Here is a 19,537-nt window from a genome sequence, read left to right as displayed (position 1 = left end):
ACAGTATTTTGGGAATTGTAGAAAATGGGGAAATGGTCAGTGTGGAAAAGGTATTAATGTTACCACCAAGCTATTTATTTGTTCTCTAACTTTGAAATGACACTTAACCCCCAGCACTTGTATTTTCTGAAATAAAAGTAGAAAATGTGGCCTGATGTGGTTTGAAAGAGCCAAGGGAGTGGCACTATTAGGAGGTGTGGTCTTGCTGGAGGAGCTGTGGGGGTGAGCTTCCCTGGGTGTGACTTCCTGTTGCCTGAACCATGTAGCATTCTCAGCTCCAGCAACACATCTGTCTGCACGCCTTCATGCTCTCCTGCATGATCATAATGGACTGACCTCTGAAAGTGTAAGTGAGCCACCTCAGTGAAATGGTTTCATTTATAAGAGTTGCAGTGGTCATGGTGTCTCTTCATAGCAATAAAAACCTAAGAACCTGACAAACTTATGGTGTGTGTGTGTGTGTGTGTGTGTGTGTGTGTGTGTGTGTGTGTGTGGTGTATGAGTATGTGTCTGCCTGCAGTGACCAGACGAGAACTTTGCACCCCCTGGCTAGAGCTATAGGTGACTGTGAACTGACCTGTGAGGTCCTGGGAACCACACTCTGGGGTTTTGGGAAAGCAACAGGGGTTTGTAACCATTAAGCTGTGGTTACCTCCCTGTCTTTACTCTCATTTTTCATCTCCTTATGAGAAGGCTAAGATAGGAAATTTGAAATTGAAACAGTCCTAAAAGTATTCACAACATACAGGTGTCAGACAAATACTATCAGTGTATGACAAATGTTGTGGGGTACAGGAAGTGAAATGACTTTTCATCCAGTGAAGTTAGATTTTCAGAAAATGGCCTTTTCAAACCATGGGAACAAGAGTTTTCTATGCAGGGCAGAGAGTATGGGGTCTTCAGGCAGAGGAAGTACATGTGACATGTGTGTCTGTGTAAAAGTACCTGGTATTTTCAGGTAATGACTGTGGTTTGCTAAAGAAATGTTGAGACAGTGATAGGCGATTCAGCTGAAACACATTAGGATAGATTTATTTTTTTTAGTCTTATATAATGACCTTAAAAAGCTTGGGCTTTAAAATGAAGTTATTAGTGAGCCATTCAAGGCTTTTATAGAGATATATGAGCTAAGATCCATATTTTAACCAAGATAAACCTGACAAAAGATAAATTAGAATGGTGTGAGACTAGACAGTGAAATCAATTTTTATGTTACTGCTGTAGAGTTGGAGATGAATGACAGCCTGTACAGATAGATAGTAATGACTGAGATAAGGGACTCAATTGAGTTATTTAGGACATATAAATAATCAGGATAAATCTATGTCAAAGTCTATGAGAGTTAAGAAGGACAGGAACTGAGAAGGAGTTTGTGTGGATAACAGGGCTGAAGATTTAGAGCAGTAGAGACATGGCGAGAGGAAAACAAAAAATTGGTTTTGGATAGGCCATGATGGCTTTCTGGGTAGAGATTTGTGATATACACTTGAAAATTTAAATATGGGCTCACAGAGAGAGGCTAGGGTAAAGATAATTTTAGATCCATCTGTTATGTAGGTGTCAATAGAACTTCTGGGAGTAGTTGAGCTCACTCAGGGTAGACTGAGTAGGGTAAAATAAGAGAGCTAAGATAGGACTCCTGCACAACAGTACTATGCAAGAATAGAATATGGAATGATGTTGGGATCACAAAGGTCCCTGTGCCCACAGATTTCTCGGGAACCAGGGATGTTAAGCAGCCAGGAACAATACATAAATTCTTTTCACAGAAGGCTGTGAGTTAGAGGTGATTAATAACCTTGGTGATCTTCGATATTTTTGGGGGGGCCAGGTCTTACCAAGCTCCTACAACCAGGAGCAGAGGTGCTGAAAATCTAAATGACCTTTATATTACCTGAACAGCCAGGAGCTCCCCCAAGCTATCACAACCAGGACCAGGCTAATATCCCAAATGACTTCTGTGCTTTCTGTGTGATCTAGATTAGGCTACATCATTCCTTAGGACCTTAAGGTAGTACAAATAGCTTCTCTAGAACCCATCTTCTTAAGAAATGACGTGTACTTTGAGTTACCTTTTGATGTAATTATTGCCTCCTTGTGGAATTGAACACTGGGGATTGTTTTACACCAGGAAGCTTCCCCCCCCCAAATTACATTGTGTTTAAATATTCTGGCAGTTTATTAAACTGCCTGGCATCAGATTTTCTAGAAGTTTGATCCAGCCTGGTAGACTTAGTTGGGCTGAACCTAGTTTTTATTCTCACCTCTTAGAGGATCATTTCCCTTCAGGAACCCCCTCATGCCAACATCCCTATGCCTTCAAGATGGGGAACCTGGTTCCCTTTCTCTTGAGTACTGGGCTGGATTAATTAATTGGCTTAATCCAATAACTGAATTTAAAACAGACTGGCAGAAACAGTATCAACCACAAAATATTACAGCTAAGGACAGGGCAGTGGTTCTCAACCTTCCTAATGGTGCCACCCTTTAATACAGTTCCTTATGTTGTGGTGACCACCAGCCATAAAATGATTTTCATTGCTACTTCATAACTGTAATTTTGCTACCGTTATGACATAATGTAAATATCTGATACGCCACCCCTGTAAAAGGGTCATTTGACCTCCAGATGGGTCATGACCCACAGGTTGAGAACTGCTGGCCTAGGATATAAAATGCCCCTTTCTCCCCCTTTTTCTTCCAACCTCACATCTCCCTCTCTCCCTTTATGTCTTTTTCTTTCTTATTTGATTGTAACGAGCAGAGTGGTTAGGCAGACAATTTATAAACTCACTTCCTACTCAGTCTTTCCTTGATTTATCTTCACATCATCTATCTTTTGTGTCCTGTTCAACTGCTGTCCAGCACTGCTAAAGCCATCATGTGAGTTAGGGTGTCGAGATGGCTCTGTGGGTAAAGGTGCTTCGCTGAGCCTGATGATTTGAGTTCCAGGCCTGCGAACCTAAATGTGAAAGGAGAGGTCAACTCCCACAAGTCCTACTCTGATCTCTACACCCACACATGCACTGAAACAAATAAGAAAAATCTAAAAAATGTCTATTACACTAATTCTTAGGTGTTTTCTACATAAAGGATGATTTATTTATTTATTTTCCCTTCTATTTATTTAGCTTTATTTATATTTTATTTTATATGCATTGGTCATTTGCCATGACTGTCAGGTTCCCTGGAACTAGAATTACAGACAGTTGTGAGCCATGTGGGTGCTGGAAATTGAAACCCGGTCCTCTGGAAGAGCAGCCAGTGCCCTTAACCACTCTTCAGCTCCTATTTAGCTTTCTTCAAGACAGGGTTTCTCTGTGTATCTCTGGCTGTCCTTTCCTGGAACTCAATCTGTAGACAAGGCTGGTTTTAACTCACAAAGATTCACCTGCTTCTGCCTCTCAAGTACTGGGATTAAAGTCATGCACCACCACTGCCTGGCTGTCTTTCTTTTTCCTTTCTTCCTTCCTTCCTTCCTTCCTTTCTTCCTTCCTTCCTTCCTTCCTTCCTTCCTTCCTTCCTTCCTTCCTTCTTCCTTCTTTCCTTTGGGATATATTACCTAACTTTTTTGTTAGTGGGAAAATATTTTCACTGCTTCTCTGAGGCAGGAAGATGAAGGAAGCAGGTTGGGTCAGTATTGAGAGATGTGTGAATACCAGAGCCTAACTATGTGCAGCTTTTTGTCTCCTATTTATTACTGAAGATTAATGGCCTGTTAAACCAGTTTAATTTTGGATTTCCCTACAAATTGTTTTCTAACTATAATAAATTTACAAGTAAATTGTAAGAAGACTTGGGGTGTATTTAATTCAAATGTCTAATGTGAGGCTCCAAAATGCATACAACAAATGATATTCTTCAATAAATGCTTATCTCTTCATATGCTGAGGGAAAGGGAGCACACACAGATATGAAAATCCTTCATGGCAAAGAAGATAAATGGAAAACGCATTTTACAGCATCAATCAAGCTGATATCCTATAGAAATGAAACAGAGCCTTCAAACACAGTCAAACAAGGGAAGTTTCCCTAACGTTTATGTGTGAATGTAATGTGTAATTCACATATCAGTGCCATGTGTCAAGGCTGAAAACTAGAACACATTTTTGACAGTTACATAGAAAAAAAATTAAATTGCTGTAATCTGAAAGTAGTTTCAGTGAGCATGTTGTGATAGCCTTTCTTGGATTGCTCCAACAATTCTATAGTTGCTTGAATGTTTCTCCTAATGTGAGCTTACACACTTGTATCACAAAAAATTGTGAAGGTCTTTATTGTTCAAGAATGACACTGCAATTTACATTCATTGTGCAGAGTCATTTGTTGGAAGAGGCAAGACCCACTTCTTGCTTTTAAGCTAAGGTATTTAAGTCATCAAGTAACACAGATCTCACTGGTGGTTAGGTTTAATTTCATCAAGTATTGATGGAGTTTCTTCCTGGAAGTGTGTTTTTATTTGTGCAAGTGAAACTTTTTATTTTCATTTATTTATACATAATTTGAGAATCTCGTATAGTTCAGGCTGGCCTTGCATTGGCTGTGTAGCCAAAAATGACCTTGAGCTTTGATTCCCCTGTTTCTACTCCCCAAGATTGGGTTCTGTTTATGCTGTGCTGGGGACTGAACCCAAGGCTTAATGCATGTTAAGAAAACATTTTAGGAACTGACTTATATCTCCAATCCCTTTCTTACTTATTTATTAGTGTATGTATTCATAAATGTATATGTATATGATGTATGTATGTGTGGGGAAGTACATGTGTGCCACAGCATAGATATGGATTCAGAGGACAACATTTTTCGGGTTCTGGGGATCAAATGCATCAGGTTTCTACCTGACCCAGAAATACACCCTTCGTCAATCATCTCTTTCATTACCCTCTTCTTCCAACCACCTCAACTTTCAACCGGATCTCTCATGTTCCCATCCCCACCTGGCTCCAGTCTACACAGGCAATCAAAGAGACATTTTCTTTCTTTTTTTTTTCTTTCTTTCTTTCTTTCTTTCTTTCTTTCTTTCTTTCTCTTTTCTTTCTTTCTTTCTCTCTCTCTCTTTCTTTCTTTCTCTCCCTTCCTTCCTTTTTCTTCTCTTTCTCCCTTCATTCCTTCCTCTTTTTAAATATTTCTTTATTTATTATGTATTCACATACCAGAAGACCAGATCTCATTATAGATGACCATGAGCCACCAGGTAATTGCTGGGAGTTGAATTCAGGACCTCTGGAAGAGCATCCAGGGCTTTTAACCTCTGAGCCATCTCTCCAGCCCACAAAGAGACATTCTTAAAAGATGAAGTACAAATGGTGAATATTCATATGAAATCATGTTCAGTATTCTTAGCCACCAGGAAAATTAGAATTGAAACTACTTTGAGATTTCTATTTATTCCAGTTAGGCTACTGTTAAGAAGACTAATAATGGGTGGGAGAGATAACTCAGCCATTGATGGCTAGACTCACAACCAGAAACAGAAGACTAATAACAAAAGTTCTGGGAGAGACAGAGTGGGTAGGAAGAAAAACCCTGCCAGTGGAAATGAAAATTAGTTTGGTCATTGTGGAAGTCAAAGTAAGGGTGGCTCTAAAAGTTAAAAATAGAACTACCACATGACCCAGCTCTACCACCCCTGGCACACACCCAAAGGAGTCTAAGCCAGCACTTTTCAAAGATACCTATGCATCTATGCTATGGCGTCACTATTCACATGAGAGATGCAGCCAGCCTACGTGCCCATCAACAGAAGAATGGATAAAGAAATTTGTTGTAGTGGCGTCTTGTCGGTAAACCTGTAATGTGGCCACACCCCTTTGGGCGTGGTTTCAGGTGGACATAAGCGGAAAGAGGGAGCGTGAGGCGTGGTCTTGCTTGTGCAGGCTTTTTCTCTTGAGTTAATCAATCCCACAGGACTGGCAGAGAAGCGCTCCCGCGGTTCTTTATTATGATCTGTGTAAGTGTTCCCCAATAAACACCCATTTATCATATATCTTGGGTCTATTGAAATCATTACACCCTCGCCTTCAATTTATTATTTTTTAAACAACTCTAAAAACAAAAGTGCTTAGGAAAAGTAAAAACTCAGTAAAGCTAGTCCTAGTGTCATCGTTTCTTCTCTTCCTATTCAGTGGTGATTCTCAGGGAGGAATTATGTTTTTTCTAGCTCTTCCATATCTTCTCAAAGCTAAGGGATATTGACATTTCCAATACTTTTGAAATTGGTTGATATGTTTTCTTTCTGTTACCACTTTTACTACTCTAGTCTTTCTTCCTTCCTTTCTTTGAGATAAGAGGTTATCGTGAAATTCAAGATGACCTTGAACTCAAGCTAGTCCTCTTCCCTAAATTTCCTGAGTGCTTGGATTACGGATGTGTCACTATGAGCAGTTCATAGCTCACCTTCTTGTTATATTATTTTTGAAGGACCTCCAGCTAGTTTTCCTCTTTTAGTATGCTTTTACAAAGACTTGAGCCTTGCTTCCTGTTCACTCTGGAGGATTTCTTTGTAAGGTTGGAATTTGTACATTAAGAGTAGCTTTCTATTTCTGCCAGGGATGAGAGTTAAATACACGAACTGCCTGTATACCCCAGCATCCACATGTTATGTGCACAGTTCTTAAAAAGAGACACATAGACATGGGGAGGGTCTCTGGAAGTCTCCAAGGAGATGAGATGAAAACCATTTTCATAATAAATTGCATTGGCCCTCTACATGTGTTAACACTTGTATGAACGGTGAAAGGGGGCAATACTACAGGTACACCAACACAGTCAAAGCATTGACATCTAGTGATATTTATTATGATTTGAATATTGTGTCACTTTGAAATTCATTACGGAAACAAAACAAAACCAAACAGAACACTGGCTCTTGCCAGATACTACATCTGCTCTCTCCTTGGTTGTGTGTTTGCCAACCGCCAGCATAATTAGAAATAAATTTCTGTTGTTTATTTTTGTTTTGTTTGTTGGTTTTTCGAGACAGGGTTTCTCTGTATTGCTTTGGAGCCCGGCCTGTTGTTTATAAGCTATCTAGTTAATGACATTAGTTACAGACCCTCAAATGGATGGGGTACCACTGTTAAGCACCGATAGAAAGTTTTCCTTTAGAGAACAGTAGACAATGACAGAATAGTAACCACTAGTAGTTTTTATTTTATATTAACTATGTAATAATGGGTTTCACTGACATTTTCATACCTGTATAATATGTGTTCTGATCACTTTTGCTCATCACTCTTTTGTTCCCTTCTCATGCATACTGACTCCTTTCCCTTGACCAGCTAGTCCCACTTCTACTTTTGTGTCTGTTTTTATGATCTAATGAGTTAAATTAGAGTTGCTTACAGGAATATGAATGAGGGGTTATTTACCAGAGCATGGGCAACTTATCAGTTGTTACATCACTGAAGAAACCCATGCTCCCATGGATGGTCCTATAGACAGTATATATGAACATACTGGAAGAATTAACTGGCCTTAGTGAACTTTAAAAAATAGCACGAACTTGGGAGAGAAAAGTATTGGGGATTATGAAATGAGTTGGGGGGGAAAATGGGGAGATTGGATTCAGGAAAAACATATTCTATGTATGTATGAAATGCTAAGATAAAAATAAGGAAAATTAAGCCTCCCCCAAAACTCAGTTAATAATTGATAGTCTCAAGGCAGAATTCTTCCTTCTGTAGAAAACATCTGTTTATTGTCTTTTATTTCTAAAATTACTTATCTGCTTTTGTTTTTGTAGAAAAACATAAAGGCTAATAAAGTTCTCCAAGGGATCAATAGGACACTTTTTTAGTAGTTTTAATAAATTAACAGTCTTTATAAACATACTAATTCTTATAGATAATCCTTCCTACTTTTTAATTCTCTGATTTTATAGAAATTTGTGATGACTTTTCATGTACAACTCATCTACCCCCCTTTCTCTTGTTTTCTAATATGTTTAGAAATACAATTTTTAACATTGACAATTTTTTTTACATTTGAAAAAGACTTCCACCAATCTGGAAGAATAATTCTTACACAAAAGCAGACATGTTATACTTTAGTATGAAACTGGAAATAGAAGTTGTATGAATTAATTGTATTACTAAGGGCATAAATGGGGTAGTACTCCCAAGGTTTGTTTGTTCTTCACAATAAGGCAAAAGCACAGTTTAACCAGCAGGAATGATCTTGGTTCCAAAAGTTAACCTAGAGGCGGATGACTGTATTGAATTGGCTTTATGAAACTGAGGCTGGATTGCATCTAAGGACTAGGATGCCCTTTAGTTTAAAACGAATGCTTCCTAAGTTGTTGACAAATAAACTGGAGTTGCCAATAAGCTTGGCTGAGACAGACTCAGATAGTAGCTCAGCTCATACAGAGATTAAAAAGAACTCAGATAAATATAGGAGTCACAAGATGTTCACTTGAAGAAAAACCTTTCTATGCTGTAATTAGCAAAATAAATATCACCAGTACTATGAATTGAAGCTAACCAAAGCAAGGACATTCATGACTTTCAGTGTAAAAATAGCAGGGCTTTTATTTCTTGCTCTTAGGACCTCTATCTTTCTTTCACTTCGCCTCTCTTTTTCTTGAATAATCTTCAATACCACATTCATCTCCAAGAAGGTCAGAGTTTAGCAACTTCTTAAATATTAGTTGAAACTGAAAACTGTGCCTGCCCTTCCCTCTACTCTCCCGCTCAGCTCTGGACAGCAATGTGGCCATAGTTCAGCCAACTCAGCTCTCGACTACCTTGCAAAGGAATGTGTGTTACTGTTGGTTACAGCATGCATTTGTTAAGTGCTTTGGTTGAGCACAGTGAAGTTTTAAGTAAGCAGAACTAGTGTGTTTGTGTTGTTTCACCTTATTTTAGGTTTTTTTTAAATGAAGGATGTGAATTTGAGTAAGGTGGAGTGGCAAACGCAGGCCTGAAGCAGCTAGGTACCCAGTGTTGTGAATTCTCCAATGGAAGTTTCCAGTGATAGTGCCAAAAACAACAAACAGGACCTTCAGAAATGCAACAGAATGTAAAAACAGGACTTGCCGTAAGTAGTTAGAAAATGTGTAGATTTGATAAAAAGGAATTTATTACTTTCAAGAATCAGACATCAAAATACTCGGACAGAAAAAAAAATCCACTAGCTTAACAAACCTACTCAGATACATGGTTATGATAAAGCGCCAGGGGAACCTTGGCAGGCGAGGGTGACTGAGGTGTGGGACAGACATGCCTGGCAGACAGAGCTTAGTGAAAAATGTTATAGAAAGGGAAAGGGGGCAGGGGAGAAAGAGAAAAGAGGTAAAGAGACACAGAGACAGAGAGAGAACAGAAGAGGCAGACAGGACTTTTCCTGTCTGCCCCAGGGGAACAGCAGGAAAGAGAGGGAGAAAGAGAGTCTAAGTGGGCACGGTCTTTCTTTCTTTCTTTTTTTTTTTAAATTTAAATTAGTAACAAACTTGCTTCACATGTCAATCCCAGCTCCTTCTCCCTCCCCTCCTCCCTCATGCCCCACCAACCCTAGGTCCTCCCCCATGTGTCCAGGCTGAGAGAGCATCCCTCCATGTGGAATGGGCTCCCAAAGTCCATTCGTACGCCAGGGATAAATACTGATCTAGTACCGGAAACCCATAGATTGCTGAGGCCTCCTCACTGACACTCACATTCAGTGGGTCTGGATCAGTCCCTTGCTGGCCTCTCAGCCATGAGTCTGGCTTCCCCCTTGTTCAGGTCAACTGTTTCTGTGAGTTTCACCAGCCAGGTCTTGCCGGGTCTTTCTTTTAAAGGGGTCCTCTGTGAAAGGTTTAGGCATTACGCTGGCCTGCCCTGTTACCTGGCAGAATGCACTCAGGCAGCACCCTGGTCAGCCCAGAGTTCCATGAGAACCAGTCTGCACGTAGGTGCCAAGGACTCCTTTAAAGGACAGAGCCCTGCCCACTTACACTCTTATCTGCCACTCCCCTCGTATCTCACTCTCCTCCTGCTCTGCTCTTACCCCATTCGTCTCTCTCAAGTCTGTCTTCCCCCTTCTCTCTCTCCCTCCGCTACAATAAAACATTGGCTTGTACACTGCATGGCTTGTGCTGAATGGCACTAGTCCCGGATCCGCGCTCGAGCTCCTGTCCTATTTCACCTTTCGCCCCTTGTAATTTCTAATTTCTAATCTTAAGCAAAATAACAACATTTTGGTGAATGTGACTAAGCAGGTTTTCCCTGCATTTTCTCCTGTGCTCCTACCTGTGCAATCTGAGATGCCGGGGCCTTGTGAACTTCAACAAGGTCACTTTTCCAACTAAGGATCTCTGGATTCTTCTATCCATTATCACAATGTTTGCTAAGCCCACCCCTCCCTGGCTCCCATGAGTTAGGACTTATCGAGACTGTGGTCTCATTTTCGGATTGTTGGAAAATCCCAGTTCTGGAGAACCACGTGTCTGTCGGCTCCGAGAGCCCTAGCCCTGATCCATGTTTGACAAATCACAGAAATCAGTTGCTGCCTGTCACTCATCCTCCTTTAGTCTCTGGGACGCTGGAGATTACAGGCTTCGGATCTCCTCTGCCTCTCTCATGGAAGCTGGCCCCCCCCTCAAACATGTGCCTGCTTATTGTCACCCTACATTCTACCAGTGATCCACAGTTGGGAGTGCGGCCTCTACTGTTCTATCTTGCTTTTCTCTTCCCTGCAAGCTAAAACTCCCGGGGCCACAGAAGCTTCCCGCCACTCTTCACCGTGGCTAAACCTGCCCCAGGAGTGTCCTGCTTTATCTCTCTCCTGTTCATTCAGCTTGGAGTGGTGAATTCCTCCTTTACATCCAGCTGCCCTTCCAATGGGTTTCTTCTCCATGCGGATGCCACCAGCTCACAATGGCCTGGCTGGGTTAGCGTCTGCTAGGGACGCTCTGAGAATTTTTCATTTTTTTCCTACGAATGAGGTTTGAGGCTTTAGGGTTTTGTATTGCTCAGACCCAAGGGGAATCTCTCCGGTTTTGTCTTAGACCTACAGTGGTCACACATCTTTCTGCCTCACTCGTGCAGAAAAAAGGCCACTCCCACCAGCAGACGGGGAATGTGCTTATGGAGGCCACCGTCTTGGCCAAGTGGTCTAACCTGGGGGCCACCATCTTGGCCGCATGACCTAGCGGTAGGCACACCCACTCAGTCTAGCCAGCTTTGGCCGGCCAACCCTGCTGACAGATACAATTCATTTGCACTTTTATTTTTGCCCCTAATTTCTTCCGTCACTGGCCCTGTTGTGCACGCCTTATTTATGGAATACTGGGCCTTTCCAGGACTCCTCTTCTATCTGCAACGGACCTGCTTTCATGTCACCGGCAGTTTAAGTCTACTCTGTCTCTTTAAATCTGTCTGTCTGCTACAATGTGCAGATCAGAAATTATACTCTGGTCCTTCCTTCTTCCTTTTCCCCAGTCCTGTTTAATGTATCTATATGCAGCCATTGAAAGGAATGTAAGGTAACTTAATAAATAATTTAATTTCAACTATTCTAAGTCTCAAATATTTCAAAATTATTATATAAAGATCTATTTTAAATTAACAAAATATTCATACCTCCCAGTCCCTCCTGTAAGTTGTCTACAAAGGTGAAGCTATTACAAAATAGTATTTTTCTCTAGCCACCTATGCGCTTAAGGCAAGTTACTAAAGATAAATTTTGTCTGCTGAGATATACTAAACAAACAGACAGCCCTCAAATGCTCAGAGATCTAGAGAACATGGCATTTAAGTGTTTTTTAAAGCTTTTTTTTTATAACAGACAGGCCAGCCGCTGGCCCCACCCCATTTCCTCCAAGAAGAATGGTGGGCACTGAAGAAACTCCGCCCACAAAAGTGTCAATGCTGGCCACTGACCAATCCTGCCCTTCGCCTCAACTGCTGCAAAGGACTCTACAGTGGACAAGAGGACAATGGAATCGATTTTTCTCCACGTTTCTTGGGTCAGGGGTAGTGAAGTCCTCCTAAAAAGTACCCAATCTACCGGTCCCATGCTTTCATCAGAAGGCAGGTGTCCTTAAAAGCCTCTGACTTCAACAACTGTGGAGGACCCTGGGCGTGGCTGTGCATGCAGCCAGATGGTGAGTCTTTGTTATTCTTTGATCATTAACTCAGGTAAAATTTAATCCTCCTCAAGAACTCTAATGCTTTTGACTACTGGTAGCTTTGCCAACTTAAAGTAACAGACAATGCAAAGCTCTGTCACAAAACAGATTTCAGGAACAGGTATTCTAAGGTTTATCTATATAAGAAGGTAATGTCATAAAGTGAGTTGAAACATTAAAAAGAATGAAATATATTCCAGATTTCTCTCTTTCATTATGCTACTGTTCATAGTCTTAATATTAATAAAGTTCTGATAAGCCACTAATCTAACTCCAACAGAATACTAAACACCAAACTATACCACTATATGATCATAACTTCAAGATCAAGATTAAGGTACTTTTCATTATGCTAAAAAATATCTGTCAATTTTAAAAATGTTAATGCTTTCAGCCAAGTCGCTTATAACATAGATATGCTGTTAATATGTCTAATACTTATGCTTTCACAAATTCAAAGGCTTCTTGTAAGTTCCAGGGAGCAGAACTGGGCCCATCCAAACAGGTAAGATTCACTCCAGATATTATTCAACCTCTCCCCGGTCCTGGGATTCCCTTTCCTCATCTTGGGACCCCTTCAGGAACCCCTCCCTCATATTAAGATCTTCCCCCTCAAATACCAAGACCTAAGAAGAAATTTTTTTTTCTAAACTTAACCTTGTCCTCTATTCTGCTAACATCTTGCCAGGTCTAAGAGGTGCCAGAGAGTTCCGTAGAGCCTGGACTGTGATGGAGCAACCAGCTACGCCAGGATGTGGCAACACCGCAGCTTTCTCAGGTCCCCAAAGATGGCCAACGCCCCCCAGGTCGGCAGGAAGCAGTGTTAAGAACTCGATGTCCTTATTCCTAACCTACCATGCCTAACACCCCACCTCCTCTTACTGATTGGTAAAGGTAGGAATGAAAGGTTCAGGCATTACTCTGGCCTGCCCAGTTACCTGGCAGAATGCACTCAGGCAGCACTCTGGCCAGCTCAGAGTTCCATGAGAACCAGTCTGCATTCAGGTGCAAAGGACCCCTTTAAAGGACAGAGCCCTGCCCACTTACACTCTTATCTGCCACTCCCCTCTTATCTCACTCTCCTTCTGCTCTGTTCTTACCCCATTCATCTCTTTCAAGTCTGTCATTCCTCCTTCTCGCTCTCCCTCCGCTACAATAAAACATTGGCTTGTACACTCCATGGCTTGTGCTGAAGCTTCTGTTTCGTGCTCATCCTTCTGTTTCTCCTTCTGCCCCTTCTAATTTCTAACTTCTAACTTCTAATCTTAAGCAAAATAACAACACTCTGCACCTGTGTGCTGACTAGTAGTCCTGGAACCCTGGGTTGACCAGGGTACTGCTTGAGGGCATTTTGCCAGGTGACAGTGGCAGGCCGGCATAATACCTGAATCCTTAGATACACAACAAGAAGGAGCTGGGTTGGATGCTGGAGAGACAGCTCAGGGGTCCTTCCAAAGAGCTGGGGTTTGCTTCCCAACATCCACATGCCTGCTCATAACCATCTGTAACATCAGTTCCAGAGGCATCAACACCCTTTTCTGGCCTTGATGAGTACCAGGCTGCACTCATATAATAAACAGACATACATGCAAGTGAAACACCCTTACATGTCATCATCGTTACTTTTTGTGTGGCTGTAATAAAACACCATGATCAACGTGATTCATTGAAGAACAAGTTTGTTTGGGCTTATGGTTACAGAAGGATAAGAGTCCATTATAGGGAGAAGCACATAGCAGGCATGGCGGTAGGAACAGGAAGCAATAGCTTACGTCTTGAACTGCGTGCACGAAGCAGACTGTGTGAACTGGGAGTAAAGAGACTTTGAGTTCTCAAGGCCCACCTGCAGGGACTATTTCCTCCAGCAGGATGACACCTCTGAAACCTCAAACAGTGCCACCAGCTTGGGACCAAGTATTCCAATACATGAGACCATAGGAGACATTCTCATCCAAATCGCCACACACACAAAATCAAAATGAAAACATAAAAAAGACTTGGGTAACTGTCTAAGGGTTATGATAAAACACCATGACCATCATTGAAGGGCCTCAGGACAGGAACTCAGACAGGACATGACCTGGAGGCAAGAGCAGATGCAGAAGTGAGGGGGGGGTGTTTCTTACTGGCTTGTTCCTTGTGACTTGCTCAGCCTGCTTTCTTATAGAGCTGAGGACCACCAGACCAAGGGTGGACAATGGGCTGGGCCCTCTCACATCAGTCACCAGTTAGGATCGTATGCAGGCATCTTCTCAGTTGAAGTTCCCTTATTTCAGATGACTGTAGTTTGTGTCAAGTTGTCATAAGACCAGCCAACAGAGTAACCACCTGTGTTGAAACCACATGTGAATGCAAATAAGAGAGAGAGAGTTAGGAGCAAGTCAAATCCTACTTCAGGGAAAAAACAAAGGGAGGGGATTTTGCTTTTGTTTTCTATGTACATCCAATCCTGTGCATGTGAGAGCTTTCTGAGTAGACAAACCCATAGCTTTTCTCTATGGATGGTGAAATTAGTGGAGGTAATTCACAAAATTGTCCCGCTTTCCTTACTCTGGTAACCATTTGTCACTTACTATTGATCTCTGGGTTGAGATGGTAGCTTACTGACAGCGAGCATACTTAGCAGACACAAGGTCTGTAGGCTCAGCCAGGCCCTTCCCCTGCCCACACACCATTCAGTTTTGTTTTGACATTTAGGGTGAGCAGACTTTAAGACTGTTGAGGCTTTAAGAACTTCAGGAAGGATGAGAAGAAGCTGCATCATGGCTTTAAGTTTTGAAGAGCTATGCTTGGGCTATTATAGTTAGAGGTCTATTGGGAGGTTTCTATTTAGTGTGCTATAGTTGCCTTCTGCTTATTTGCTTCCATTGTGCACGTTATAAAGTGTACACATACAAGAAAGTCATGGAAAAGTATTACTCTAAAAGTGTTTGCTTTTATCAGGATTTTGACTTCTTAGGGTGCATATGTCTTAGATGAACGAGGAAAATCAAATTTCAGTGAATGTTAGTAATGTTCTAATACAAAAAGTAGAGTAAAAAATCAACCGAAAGGCATGTTATTTGTTTTCTACTCTGTAACAAATCATCCAAACAAATATTACAGTTAGAAAGAACAGGAGTTGCTCAGTGTGTGTCCGTCTGCGTCCAGCCACAGCTTGGCTGGGTCCTGCTCAGCTGTCACAGCAAAGAGGCTGCTGTGCAGAGCTGCAGCCTCAAGGAAGGCTGACTCTCTGCCTGCACAAGTCACTGGTGAGTTGGCAGGGTTTGGTGCCTTGGACCTGATGGCCTGATTCTGGTTACTCTTCCTGTGGCTTTCTTTACAGCATAGTAGTTAGCTTCGTTGGGCCCATAGAAGAGTGCTGTTATGCTGGGTGTGTTTTAAACCTTATTTGATGGACCCTGTCTTTTCTTTTGATGGACTCAAGCCATTTATTAAAGACCTGAATTATGTCTGTCAATTTCCTTCACTTTTGCTATGTAATATAACCAGGTGAAATAAATGGTATTTGTTCACAGGTCTTTTGAATACATAGGGAAGAAATCATATAAAGGCAGTTGTTCACTTAGAGTTGTTTAAAAATATTTGGGCCAGAAAAATGGCTTGAGGGAAAAGCACTTGCTGTAAACCTGATGATTTGAGTTCAGTCTCTGGGACCTACATGGTGGAAGAAGAAAAGTGATTAAAAAGTTGTCCTGTGGATGACTACCTTATATGCCATCCTAGAACATTCATCCAGGGACTGATGGAAGCAGAGACAGATACCCACAGCTAAACACTGAACTGAACTCCTGCAACCTAGTGACAGAGATGGAGGAGTGATGAGCAAAGCGGTCATGACCATGATGATGAAACCCACAAAGACAGCTGACTAGATAAGGGGAAGCTCTTGAATCAAAGATTGATGGCTGTGAGGCCAACAGGGGACTTATCCAGACCCCACGAATGTAGTGCCAGGGAGGAGGCCACACAAGTCACTCGAGCCTTGGGTAGTAGATCAGTGTTTATCATGGTGTATGAATGATCTTTGGGAGTCCATTCCAAATAGAGGGATGCTCTCTCAGCCTGGACACATGGGGAAGGGCCTAGGTCTTGCCCTGGATGAAATGACAGACTTTGGAGATCCCCCCCTCCCTGGGGAATGATGTGGGGATTGGGTGGGGAACTAGGGGGATTGGTGGAGGGACAAGGGAGGAGGAGTGGGAGAGGGAGCTGGGATTGACACGTGAAGCATGCATGTTTCTAATTTAAATAAAAAAATTGATAAAAAGTTGTCCTCTGACCTCCACACATGGCCCCCCAATTAAATATAATAAAACATTTAAAAATCGGCTTACCATATAGCTATTAAGCTATGAATGTTTTCCCATCTTCAGAAATGAGCCAATAAATGCTATATTTATGATATTTAAGCCTTAAATGCTTTCACAGAATCATTCTACAGAAATGTAAAGCATGCCATGAATGTGAGCCTTAGAGGAAACTTCAGAATTTTCAGTTACCACAAAGGAGAAAATAAAGAAACAAAACTAATGTATCTTAACAATTAATTATATTTTTAATCACACCATCACAACACACAGTCTATATGGAGCATGACCAATGAGATATTGTGCATTTTCATGCTAGAACTTTAAACAGCATATCTTCAATTAGGGAAGCTACCTTGGATATAGTCTGTAGCCTGGAGCTTGTCACTATCTAGCATGCTACTGTCATTTGTCATCTCAACAATATCTACCAGGTGTCACGAAGAGGTTATGGCTGTAAGCCAGCAGTAACAACACATTTCTTCTTTCTCTTGGTGACAAGAACTATGGTTCTCTTTCTATTCATTTACTTTTTTTTAAAGACTGTGTTCATTTGCATTATTTTTTTTTTTTTGCTTACATAATTAAGAAGTCAAGCAATGTGTATTTTACTACTTCAGGAAGTTCAGACTCAGATGTGCATATCACACTTATCAGTTTTATGTTCTCTACAAATTTCGTTTTAGATGCTCTGCCTGCTGAGAGAGCAGATAATTTCTATTCACGTGTATCCTCAATACTGAGTAATGCAACACAATTCCTTTAAAGTTGGACCATTTCAAATTCCCAGGGAATTTCACAACCCCAGAAGCAATTAAATGGTGTCTTTGTTTCTTTTTCAAATGATCTAATAGAACACATTAAAAATAGAAATCCAAAGTGACAAGATTTTCTTTTGCAAAATCGCTCATTACTGCAATTGCGGGCAGAGGTCTGTACAGATGTCACACAGTGCCCCCCAGTGGTAACTGTGAAGATGGTGGCGCTTGCTTTTATCCACAGTTACCACTACTTTGAGAAGCAGAATTCAGACTTAATTTTCTTTTTGTATTTGCATGATGTTAGAGGATTCCTTTCTAATTGAGAGAGAAGCTACTTTTGTTTTAATCATTCGTCGATTTCTTTTTTGTATTCTTTTGCTTTACAATATTGTGCATGCATATACAAACACACTAAGCTTTCTCAAGTATTTTCATTAATTTCTAAGCATGAATATATGTGTAGATGAAAAAGATGAATCAGAATAGAAATGTGTTTCTACCAGTAATTTCATAAGTGAGTAAAGTTTACTTGGACTTGAGTTTTACTTCAATTATTTATCTCTTTGACATTTTTTTAAATTTCATTTTTTTGTGTGTATGAGTGTATGATAGACAGTTTTCAATGGTCAGAAGAAGGTGTCAGATGGAGTTACAGGAGGCTGTGAGCCCATCAACCCTTATGTGGGTGCTGGGATCTGAATTCAGGTCCCCTGGAAGAAGCAAGTGTTCTTAACTGTTAGCCACCCCTCCATCTGTCTTATTAGTTTTAACTCTATAATGTCCGTAAGATAAAAGTAGACCTACTTCTAGTGAGGAGCCATAACTATTTCCTGGGCATTAGCATTGTTAACCAACATCCGAATTGTGGCATCAGCCTTGGAGTTTTAGCTTCTATGCCAGGGAAAGTAGCTGCAGGTGCCACAGCTGGAGGGAGAAGGATGAGGAGCAGGAGCTGTAGGTATGAATATTTCAAGTTTAAAATTAAGGTAATGCATTAGTTTTGGCTTTCAGTTTCCAGAATTCCTTTTTTTAAAAAAAATTCTCTAATACATTACTTCCCAACCGAAGTTTCCCCTCCCTTCGCTCCTTCCAGCTCCGTCCCTTTCCCTCTCTCCCAGATCCATTCTTCCTCCGTTTCCCTTCAGAAAAGAGCAGGTCTCCCAGAGACATAAACTGAGCACTGCATAAAAGTTACAGTAAAACTAGGTGCAAACCCTCGTATCAAGGCTGGACAAGGTACCCAGTAGAATGAAAATGGTCCCAAGTTCCGGCAAAAGAGTCCCAAAAGAGTCAAAGACACCTGCTATCCACAAGTCCCACAAGAATACTGAGCCACAGACTATAACATATGCAGAGGACTGAGCTCAGCTTCACAATGGTTTTGTGATGGTCATCTCAGTCTCTCTGATCTCCTATGACTTTCCAGAATTCTTCTTTCAGCATATCCAAGGAAACACAGGTGTGTATCAATGCTTTATAAAACACATTTCTGATGAAGTAAGTATAGGCCAGTAGTAAATTTTTGCTTTTCAACTATTTATGACTTTTGTTTTGTAAAGAAATTTTAGCCATAAACAGTACCCCAATTTGTTTGTTCTTTTTTGAGAGCAAAATGCTTAGACAGTCCAAGAGATGGCAGTAAACACCTTTTGTAAAATAAACGTTAGGTTGACAGTTTATCACAGTAATTCTCCTAAAGTGGCTTCTTTATTTTAATAATAGCCTCAAACCAATCACTAAAAGAAAAAAATCTGGTAAAATTCTAAATGTGGCTGTTTTGGTCTAAGTATGCTAAAGAGATTGCTCAGAGTATTTTGCATGGTAAACTGAATAGATTGCTTCCTCCCTTGTCTCTAGACCAGTGGCTTATAGCATACTATTAACTCAGAACTGACTATTAAACAGGACAGCTAAAGAACAAATGTGAGATTAATTAATATTTCATCAGCAAAAATGAAACAGCTGAGCTACTAATAACGCAATTTAGAAAGTATGCCAAACCTGAAAACTGAGGTTTTTCTGAATACCATGATTTTTTTTTGCCTTTTTAGACTCATAATTAAAATTAGCCTATAGAGGGATTCTTCACAATTCAAGAAAAGAAGGACAAATTTTGTCAAAACTTTATTTCTGTGTTTGCGTTAAGGGGATGTTTAGTCCATTACTATAATGTTAAACAATCTTGTTATGGGATGCTACAGGGTAAGGGAAGTCTTAAGGAAAGCTACTCTGTCTTGTTTTAAAGCATTGTTATCACAGCAAAGGTTACGTGCTGAAGGCTTGGTCACCAACCTATTGGCCAGTGTTGAGACCTTATGCGGTGGGACCTAGTAGAAGTAAATTAGTTTGTTGAAGGT

The 19,537-nt window shown here is 40.9% G+C and overlaps 1 long non-coding RNA gene across 1 annotated transcript; it reads left to right on the top strand.

Moving 5' to 3' along the window:
- Positions 1–278: 278 nt before the first annotated feature.
- On the top strand, positions 279–15,561 carry LOC110343063. Its single transcript, XR_002385260.2, has 4 exons — positions 279–346; positions 11,767–12,085; positions 12,570–12,614; positions 12,798–15,561. It is a non-coding gene; the product is annotated as an uncharacterized LOC110343063 (long non-coding RNA).
- Positions 15,562–19,537: the final 3,976 nt, after the last annotated feature.

Source organism: Mesocricetus auratus, unplaced genomic scaffold (genome assembly GCF_017639785.1).
Source record: "Mesocricetus auratus isolate SY011 unplaced genomic scaffold, BCM_Maur_2.0 Super-Scaffold_100004, whole genome shotgun sequence".
Lineage (NCBI taxonomy): Eukaryota > Metazoa > Chordata > Mammalia > Rodentia > Cricetidae > Mesocricetus > Mesocricetus auratus.
Note: the sequence above shows the minus strand (reverse complement) of the source record. Positions and strands in the feature narration are given on the sequence as shown.